This window comes from Populus alba, chromosome 17 (genome assembly GCF_005239225.2).
Source record: "Populus alba chromosome 17, ASM523922v2, whole genome shotgun sequence".
Lineage (NCBI taxonomy): Eukaryota > Viridiplantae > Streptophyta > Magnoliopsida > Malpighiales > Salicaceae > Populus > Populus alba.
Genome location: NC_133300.1, coordinates 3482442 through 3492927, shown reverse-complemented (window position 1 = coordinate 3492927; position 10486 = coordinate 3482442). Strand labels below are relative to the sequence as shown.

The 10486-nt window shown below is 35.1% G+C and overlaps 1 pseudogene; it reads left to right on the top strand.

The window, feature by feature from the left end:
* The first annotated feature begins 1549 nt into the window (after positions 1-1549).
* Positions 1550-3301, top strand: LOC118042954 (cytochrome P450 81C13-like; annotated as a pseudogene).
* The last annotated feature ends 7185 nt before the right edge of the window (positions 3302-10486 follow it).

Genomic DNA, 10486 nt, shown 5'->3' with positions numbered 1-10486 from the left:
GTCCTAAAGTTAACAACCATGTAATTTTACAATAGTTTTGAGATTTTGTGAGACTCAAACTAATGACCTATAAAAAACAAATCCGGTGTTATTTGTTATTACTAGAACCGAGGATTTTTTTTATTATTATTACACTTGGTTTCTTATAATTTAAATTGTCGGATGGATGGGACATTAAGCAATCATATATTTATCACTAAATGATATGATACTAATCAGTCCTTAATTGTTAAACAATTAGTTTCAGTTTTATCTGAACTAAATTGTTCGAGTGAAAATTGTTCCACATTTTTTTTACTTTATTGAAAAATATGTATCTCCTCGTAAGATAAAACTGAAATATAAAAGTAACAATAAACTTAAATACAAAGAGAATTTTAAAACCACTAATAACTTGGAATTAATTAGAATATAACTGATAGTCATAAATAGTGTTTTGTAACTCGTATAACCACTTATTCCATTACTTTTTAATAGCCACGACCCATGTTTAATGGCTTCTTCTATTATGCATGCATTCACTCACATCCAGCTCATCCTAAAATATTTGGGATCTGGTTTATGGCCTCTTGTGGCTTAACAGTTTCTTATAATTTAAATTGTCGGATGGATGGGACATTAAGCAATCATATATTTATCACTAAATGATATAATACTAATCAGTCTTAATTGTTAAACTCATATAATTATCATTTTGATCAACCATAAACTATGTTATTTTTTATAATTTATTTTCTAACACGAGTTAATTATCAAGAATTATTTTTCAATTAATTAACGTATTTTTTCCCCTCGCTTGAAGTACTCTGAACTCTAGTGGCTAAAGAAGGAGTTTGATTACTTTTTAATTAGAATTTAATTTGTTCTTCTAATCTATTGTAATTACTTATTTAACTATATATTGCTTTGGTGTTCGGAGAATCCTTGTTTTCTACATAAATGTTTCACTATAAGTTTCTTACAATTTATTAACTTAGTATACCTTATCAAGTGTAATTGTCATTACAATTCCGGCATTAATTGTCATTAATTAATCATTTAAAAATTATTGCATTAAATCATGGCCTATTAATTAACGAATTATTACACATTTGTTCCTTTTTCAATGATGAAACAATATATCCGATCAATTTTTTATTTTTAATTCTTTGCACGTTAAATAACCTTTCAATCATCTTCGCCATTATGAATTCGTTAATTTATTAAACTCAAAATTTTCATTTTATCCAGTTTTATTTTTTTGATCAATTCTCATTTGATTTCACAATTGAGACCACCTGCCAGTCTTTGACTTGGAATCTGGCAGTTGTTACTCCTTAAGTTGTCATTATCCAACGTAAGAACCTTGCAGACAATCCAATTTTTATTTTATTTATTTATTTGTATTAAAAATAAAATTTTAAAAAAATACTATTTAGATATGTTTGTAATCGAAGTAACTGCTTTTAAAAAATAAAAAATCTCTTTCCCTTATCTCATATCTATCTATTTAAACCTTGTTCTCCATCCACAGAAACCCACAATGCTTACAAATAATTTGCACTTCACCATGGACTACATGTACTACTGCCTTGCTTTCTTCCTCTCCAGCTTTCTTGTATTCAAACTTGTATTCCAACGTTCCGCAACTTACACCAAGTCCTTTCGGTTTTCCGATCATAGGCCATCTCCACCTTGTCACGAAGCCACCAATGCATAAAGTGCTAGCAATTCTTTCAAAATAAATGCGGTCCAATTTTTACTCTTAAATTAGGCAGCAAGAACATTGTTGTTGTTTGTTCTTTATCAGCAGCTGAAGAATGTTTCCTCAAGAATGATATAGTTTTTGCCAACAGGCCTCAGAGCATATTTTTCCATTATTGGAGCTACAACTACGCTGCCTTTTTATTTGCTCCGTATGGCCATCTCTGGCGGACTCTGAGACGTTTCTCGGTCACTGAACTGTTTTCTCGAAGCTGCCTTGATAGGTCTACTGCCATTACTGAAGAAATTCGCACCTTCTTCCGCTAATTCTGTCCAAAGTCTCTGATGATGGAGCCAAGAAGGTGGACTTGAAGTATTTCTTCACAATCACCTCTCTCAATGTAATTATGAAGATGATTGCTGGAAAGAAGTGGGTGGAAGAGGAGAAGGCTGCCTGTCTCGATTCAGGAAAGCAGTGTCTTGAGGATGTCCAAAGATATTCCCTTCAAATACAGGGACCATTTTGAAATGGGTTGGCTACAAGGTGGAGGAGGAGAGTGTGATAAAGGTGTTTAAAGAGAGGGATGAATTCTTGCAGGGATTGATAGAAGAGGTGAAACGAAAGGAAACAAGTTCAGTTACAAGTAATCCTGCTGAAGGAGTGAAGGATCAGATAACTGTTATTGGAAGTCTATTGGCCCTCCAAAAATCAGACCCTGAATTGTATACGGATGAAGTTGTCAAGGGTACCATGGCGGTAAGCAACTTAGAATACCGAACTTATTGGCCCTTCGAAGTTTTACATGTTTTCTAAAGATCTCTTAAATTTAAAAAAAAAAAAAAATAGTAAACTTTGTACGGTTTGGTCACCCCACTTTCCAAAGTCTGGATTTATCCCTAGTTAAAATTAAGCAATATTAATATAAGTAATTGTCTTTGTCTGAGCATGAATTTTTCATCTACCACAGACACTCTATTTGGCGGGAGTAGATACAGTAGATTTCACTACAGAATGGGCAATGACATTTTCTGCTGAACCATCCAGAGAGATTAGAGAGGGTGAAAGCAGAGATTGACAGGGAAGTCGGACATGAGCTCTTGGTACAAGAGTCTGATCTTCCCAAGCTAAGATATCTCCGTTGTGTCGTTAATGAGACCCTTCGTTTGTATCCTCCAGCCCCACTTTTGCTGCCTCACGCACCATCTGAAGACTGCATCATAGGTGGCTACGAGATACCACGAGGCACGATTGTGATGGTGAATGCATGGGCCATACATAGGGGATCCCAAGTTGTGGGAAGATCCTGAGAGCTTCAAGCCGGAGAGATTTGAAGGTCTTAATAATGAAGGGGAAAAAACAAGGATTCATCCCATTCGGTATTGGGAGAAGGGCTTGCCCTGGGAATCACATGGCCATGCGCAGAGTGATGCTGGCATTGGCTGCACTTATTCAGTGCTTTGAATGGGAAAGAGTCGGACAGGAACTGATAGATATGAGCATAGTAAAGCTCTTATCTCTGTACAAAAGGCTAAAGCCTTTGGAGGCTATTTGTACTCCACGCCTTTCACAACTAGTCTCATCTCTCCACCTAATCCCAGCTATGTACTAAGACTGTGACTCTCTACACTGAACTATTTCTATTTGGAATTAAGGTTCCGGGTCAACAGAACTATCTCTAGTTGGAAATAAAAGTTCCAAGTGTAACAATGCTTTGTAATGCAATCCAGAATTATCTCTATTTCGAAATGAATTCTAAGTGTACTTTGCTTTGGAAATCAATCCACCCTTGATGAGGAAGTTCAATTATTTTGAGTTTGTTTTTTTGTGGTATAAAAAGGTGAAAAAAAGCTCAAAAATTAAACAAAGAAACTATAGATAAACTTGACTATAAGATAAAATATAGATAGCCTTAATGACATTCTTTCTAATGCCCAAGGGAGTAGCTCAAGTTATTACATCGTTTCCAAGAATAAGCTAAATTTTACTATTAGAAAATCAATAAATAGAAATAGAAAATATCAATAATAAAACTATTAAATCTAGTAATATTTGCAAGATGACATTGTAGGGTGGTAGGTTGGAAAAAAAGATAAAGGGGACAAGACCTTATTAGAAAATGTATCAAACTCACTTGTGTGAATGGAATATTTTCCGTTCTTTAAAGGGTATTCTTGATAATATCTATACCATAGCCTTAATGGTATTTTTTTTATGGCTAAGAGAGTTCCTCGAGTTATTACATCATCCAAAGCATAAGGCAAATTTTACTATTAGAACATTGATAAATATAAACATAAACACTAATGATAAAACTATTAAATCTAGTAATATTTGCAAGGTGGCATGGAAAGTGGTAGTTAAGGGAAAAAAGGTAGATGGGGCAAGACTATTTTAGAAAAAAATATCAACCCACGTTCTATAAAGGCAATATAAAGGTCTACAAGGAATGTTTGGGGCATAGTATGACCACTACTATTGAGTAAATACTCAACTTATAGTTGGATGTTTTTAAGAATCTAAATATCGACTGAAAATCATGAGTCAAACCGTTACTCCCCACCTAACTAGAATTGAGTTTATTCGCAAGATTAAAATGCAATTCGTAGTGTTTCAATATTAGACACAAAAATATTCTAGCCCAAGCCAGACATCACCATCACATCTAGTGTCGCACATGTACGATATCACGACGAACGTCCACTTTTGGTATCTGAAATTGGGAAAAGGGAAAGATAAAGATTTCTTGTCTTTTATAAGAGGAAAGAGAAAATTAGAGTCGCCACCCCCTAGCTTTTAGTTATTAGAAACCGTAACTGGTCTCAAAGATTGGGCATGATGACTGTTTGCGTAAAGAAAATGTATTAACACCCCTAATACGTCTTATCTTAAGTAAGCTGCATTGTTTAATTGTCTAATATAAACTAATGTATTGGTGTGTTTTCTAATTGTTGGTTTGTCTAGTGTTTAAGAAAAAAGTACTCCTCAGTAAAGAAATCTTATATTATCAAGGTAAAACCTAACCGTTCTATCATAAAAAAAAAAAAAAAAAAACTATCTCTTATTTAATATTAGGAAGACATCTTAGGTACAAGTTCGTAATCCTATATATTAAAGAAAACAAAATATTGTTTTTGGTATTTTTTAAAAATATTAGCCTAGTTCTCATGGCTTTAATAAACTGATTATTAAAACTTAAATATATGCTAATATATATTTTTTAAAAAACATTTTTGTTGTATAAAAATACAATATGAAAATTTCTTATAAGCTTAAGAGACTTGGTTGTATGCATTAAAACAAGGCATTTTTTGTTGTTTTTTCTATATAATTTTTTTGCAACATTTTGAAGAAAACCAAGTATTTTAATACTAGAATTATATCTTTACAATATAAAAGTACAAACCAATATTAATCAAAATTGGTAGAAAAGTCACAAAAAAAAATCACAAATTTTTTTGAAAGGATTTTTGAAATTTTATTTGTTATATATATGTTTTGCATTATATATCATTATTATATTATAATAATATATAGGGTTGGGTTGCGCCTAATTATGTTGGTTGGGCCGAGACCGACCCAAAAGGAATTGGTTCGAGTTCGGCCCAAAAATAAATTGGGCCGAAGTTTGCCCAAAATACTGAGGCCAATATCGACCAAAAATAAGGGTTGGGCCAAAATCGGCTCAACTAAACTATTTCAAAGGATACTGGGATAAACCCGACCCAATACATTTTGGTTTGGGTCGGCCCTAGTCTGGGCCATGAACAGTGAAGAGTGAATTATAATTCACTTTCCACTCTTCACTAGCAAAACAATGGATACGATGCAAAAGAAGGAAAAAAAAGGAGGGGGAAGAAAGGAAGGGGAAGTTAACCTGGCAGTGACTCACGGTGGTGTTGATGGTAGCACATATGGTTATTCTTCTCAACAAGGTGGTCGTGTACTAGGAGCTACTTTGCTGGTTGGTGATTCTTCCTCTTTTTTCTATGTGTGCTTTCTTTTTTTTGCTTTTTATCATCTCCTTTGTTCCCTTTCTTCTTTCCTATTAGTCTATCCTCGACCTCGCTATCGTTTTTCTTCTTCCCTTCCCTTCCTTTATTCTCCCTTGTTTTCTTTCTTTTCTTTTTCATTTCTGTTTCAATATCTTTCCTCTCTTTATTCTATTTTTATATATATGTCTCTTTCCACGTCGCCCCTCTTTATTTTATTCTTTTATGTTTTTTTTTTTTTTGCTCTCTTCAATTCCTTTTTCTTTTTCTTTTTTTCTGCTCGTCCTTCTCTCCTCCCCCCTCTCTTGTCTCAACCTCTGGTATTTATAACAGAGAAAGGGGGAGAGAGCCAACCTACCCAATCTAATCACATTGAATGGGTAGGTTGGCGGGGCGGCCACTCGCAGGGCCTCTTCCCCCAGTTTTTTCAATTTGGTGGGAGGCCATGGGTGTGGGTTATATCGGGTTTTGGGTATTTGTGTGAGAGAGGGAGAAAGGCGCTACAGGGGCAGCAGGGGAACAATCTTCTTCTTCCCCCACCTGGAGCGCGTTTAAAGGAAATAAAAGATATCTAGTGCCGTTCAAAACAACATTGTTTTCCTTCTTCTTCTTCTTTTTTGTGAAAATTGAATGAAACGATGTTGTTTTGAACAAAACATGCCCTCAATTAATTTCTAAAAATGGCACCAAAAAGATTTTTGTTTCAAAATCAGTCAATAATTTTCAATTTTTTAAACCAAGCCCTCAATTAAGATTTTGACTTTAAGAATCAATTCGATTACATCCTTGCCAAATTCAAATGCCAACCCTGAAGTTGACCGCCTTTTTTCACTTTGATCCTTGGTCTTGAATTTGTGCATTTTGGCCCACAATTAATCAACAAACTTCTAATTTCTTCAATTTAGCCCCTAATTCGATTAATTTCAGCCTCTATATTTACGCCCCTTTTCCAATTTGGTCCTTGGTTTTTTTATTTCTTCAATCAAGTCTGTCGCACGTCACGCCGTGCGGCGATGGCTAGTGATTTTTCGTTTGTTTGCTTGATTTGGAGTCTTGGGAGTCGCCACCTAGTATTTATTGAAGGTTTCTAGTAAACCCGGATTTACTAGTCGTGATCAGAGATTCGAGGGGTAAGGAATTTGTTATGGCTAGGGAAGGTATTAGCACCCCTAACGCACCCTACCTGAGGTAAGTTGCTTCACGGTTTGATGTGATTGGAAAATTTGAAATATTAATCAAATTCTTAAGGTTTTAATAAATCAGTTATTAAATCCCAAAACAGATGTAGAAACATGTTCTTATATTTTCCTGGGAAATACAACATGGTTTTATTTATCCTCAAAATATTTAACCATATTCAAATTAAACACTTAATTCTTTTTTATTTTTATAATTCAATAACATAAATAAAAAAAAAAAAACAAACACACACTAATATTACTTTTTTACTATGCTGAACTCACACATCACTTTTTACAAATTACAAAATATCAAAAGTTCAAAATAAATCAAATACTGCTAATTTAAATATACACAACAACATTTGAAAATTACAAAAAGCTTCGGGAACAGCGCTGAAGGCTTCTGGGTCATGAAATCCGGGCGGCAGTGAAGATCCATACTGGCTTCCTCCCTTCTTCCCTTCTTCGTCGGCGGTGAGCTCCACCGTTACCTGCAAAACCAACAAAAACGCAGCAAGCAAGTCTGTTGTAGCTTTTTTCTTTTGTTTTCAGTCCGGCTTCTCTTCCTTTCGATCTACCAAATCTGGAGTCGAGCGTTGCACGCGCCGCCAACAGACTAGGCGTGTAGATGGTTGGATTGGGCAACTTCCCTCCTCCAATTTCATTTCTGCAATGGCGGTGTTGTCCACCGCCTCCATGGTTGTGAGATCGGCGCCCATCCAAAGCTTCGGTTTTCTGCCCCTTCTTCACTATCCTCTACCCTCCCTACTCATTTCCTCATTGTCTCTGTAATGAGCTATTAGAGAAGGAAGATGATGCTGTTGGCCGGTTGATGGAGGTTGGCCGAGAGAGGGTTTGAAAATTTGTTGATGAGGGAATAGATGGCATTCCCCAGCTGGGAGGTTTCAATCGGCTGAAACGGGGGGGGGGAATGGAGGATCTGAAATGGTCGGGGGTCCTTGGCTCTCTGGTTATGGGAGAGCAAAACCAAGGACCCCGGGGATGGCAGCTGTGTTTTTAAAAAATGAGAGGGGGTGGGCTGCGGTTTGGAGTGGAGGCCGGTATGCAGGGGAGCCGGTCTGTTTTGGTTAAGGGTTGGGCGATCCTTTGAAAAGGGAAAATAGTTGAGCAAGGGGAGTCTTGATCGGGCCAAGGGAGAAGGAAGCATTTTTTCAAAGGGAGGAAGCTGGCGTTGAGGGAAAATGGTGATGGAGGGGGTTCTTTGGGTTTTTTTTTTTTTTTGGTCAGGGAGGAGGCGGCAGCTGCGTGGAGAAGATTAGGGTTTTTTAGGTTTTCTTTCCCTTTTCCTTTTTTTCACAATTTTTCGTCTCCCCAAAATTTTCTCCCTGGGTCCCCAAATGTTTCTCCTCGTGAATAAATTTTCACCCCTCCTCTTTTCTTATCATTGTAGCTTAGTATTTATAGGGATCATTGTTGTAAGGTTTTCAAACTGGTCCCTCAACTTCTTTTTTTTTTTCTGTTCTTTTTTTTTTTTTTGTAAATTTTGATTATTTTTTTTTTGTATTTTTAAAAGTGAGCAATATCAACATCGACTTAACAAGGAAAATCAGTGATCATAAAATTTACGCGTTAAAAATTGAACGCATTCCAAATATCTTTGAAAATTTTACATTCTTTTGAGATGATGTTGAAAATGCTAAAAACGATGCAAATATATCAAAAATGCATTTTTTTAGGGTTTTCATTGTTTTTTTGCTATTTTTGTTTTTTTCTGTAAACTTATCAAAAAAAATAGGTCAAAATTTGGGCAGCAACAATATTTACGCGCCTTTTCCAATTTGGTCCTTGGTTTTTTTATTCCTTTAATCAAGTTCCTAATTGCTCATCAAATTTTAATTTTTATGCAATTCAGTCCCTAATTGCCCCAAACTTTAATTTCTTTTAATTAAAGCCTAAATTGACTTAAAAAAATCAACGTTTCTTGCAATCAAACCCTTCATAAACTCAATTAACCGTTCAACAAAATCTAATTGAGTCCTTAAATATCTCAGTTTGGACTTTTCTTCCTAAAATTGATTTTTTTGTCAATAAGGCAGGGCCTTCATTGGTAAAAAATATACTATCAAATTTTAATCTTTGTATTTTTAAACTTTCTTAACCGTTTTTTAGCCATTTTATGGGTGCTCTAACATCCTCTTCCCACTACTATTTTTTCTTGGTTTTTTTCTTCTGATAATAATTTTTTGATTCTTCTGTATCTTCTCTTTTTTTTGTGTAGGACCTAAAAATGGATAACAACAAATGCCATCTCTTTACAATACTTATAGAGCAAAAATTGGTTAAGTGCTTTGCGTAGGAAGTTTGTAAAAGACAAACAAAATACTCTTCTGAAAACTGATCTTTTCATAACTTTTAACTCGGTTTGTTCTAAAACTCAGTCTTTGCAGCAATCCCCTTTAACTAGAAACTAATTATCAAAACTATATACAACTTGGTTATTCTGAGATCGTCTTTTTCTTTTCGAGAGGGATTACAATCTAATAATCCCCTAAATTCTTTAATTGGTTGAGTTAACCTGAAATCTCATCTAGCGTTTCCCTTTAACCAAAACCTAAAAATATATATTTGCGGCTCGGTCAACCTAAGATCCCATTTGGCGATCTCTTTTAAACAGAATCAAAGTCTATGTATAGCTCAGTTAACCTAAAATCCCATCTGGCAATTCCCTTTAACCAAAAGCTAAAATTTATGTGTGGTTCGGTCAACCTGAGATCTCATCTAGCGATTCCCTTTAACTAGAACCAAAGTCTGTGTAGTTCAGTCAACTTGAAATTCCATTTGGCGATTCCCTTTAACCAAAGCTAAAATCTGTGTGAGGCTCGGGCAATCTAAGATTGCATCTGGCGATCTCTTTTAACTAGAACCAAAATTTATGTGTAGCTCGGTCAACCTAAAATTCCATATGATGATTCTCTTTAACCAAAACTAAAATCTATGTGGTTAGGTTAACCCGGGATTCTATGTAGCAATCCCTTTTAACCAAAACCAAAGTCTATATGTAGCTTGGTTAACCTGAAATCCCATCTAGCAATTCCCTTTAACCAAAGATAAAATCTCTGTGTGGTTGGGTTAACTTAAGATCCCATCTAGTGATCCCCTTTAACTAGAACCGAAGTTTGTTCTTTCTGATGGTAGGGTTTTGAACTTTCTTCTTTCTTTTTGAGAATTTCTTAATGGTAGGGTTCTTCTCACTTCTTTTCTTGATAATAAGATTTGATCAAGTTCTTCACTTGACGTTTTTTTTTTCATTACAAGATTGACATTTGTCCTTTCTGATTGCAGGGTTGACATTTATCCTTCATGATAATTGAATTTAACTAGATTCCCTGATGATATGGTTGAAAACTTGGTGCTTCTTGATTGCAAAGTTGACCTGATAATTCTTAATCACATGGTTTGAAAACTCGGTGCTTCCTGATTGCAGGGTTGACCTAAAGACTCCTCCTGAATGCAGCGTTGATCTTTTCATTTCTTTGAGAAATTCCTAATGGTAGGGTTTATCTCATCCTTTTTTTTATGGAAGGCTTTTCTTATTCTTTCTAATGACAGGGTTTGAACTTTTTTTTTCTTTGAGAATTTTCTAATAGTAAGGTTCTTCTCACTTTTCTTGT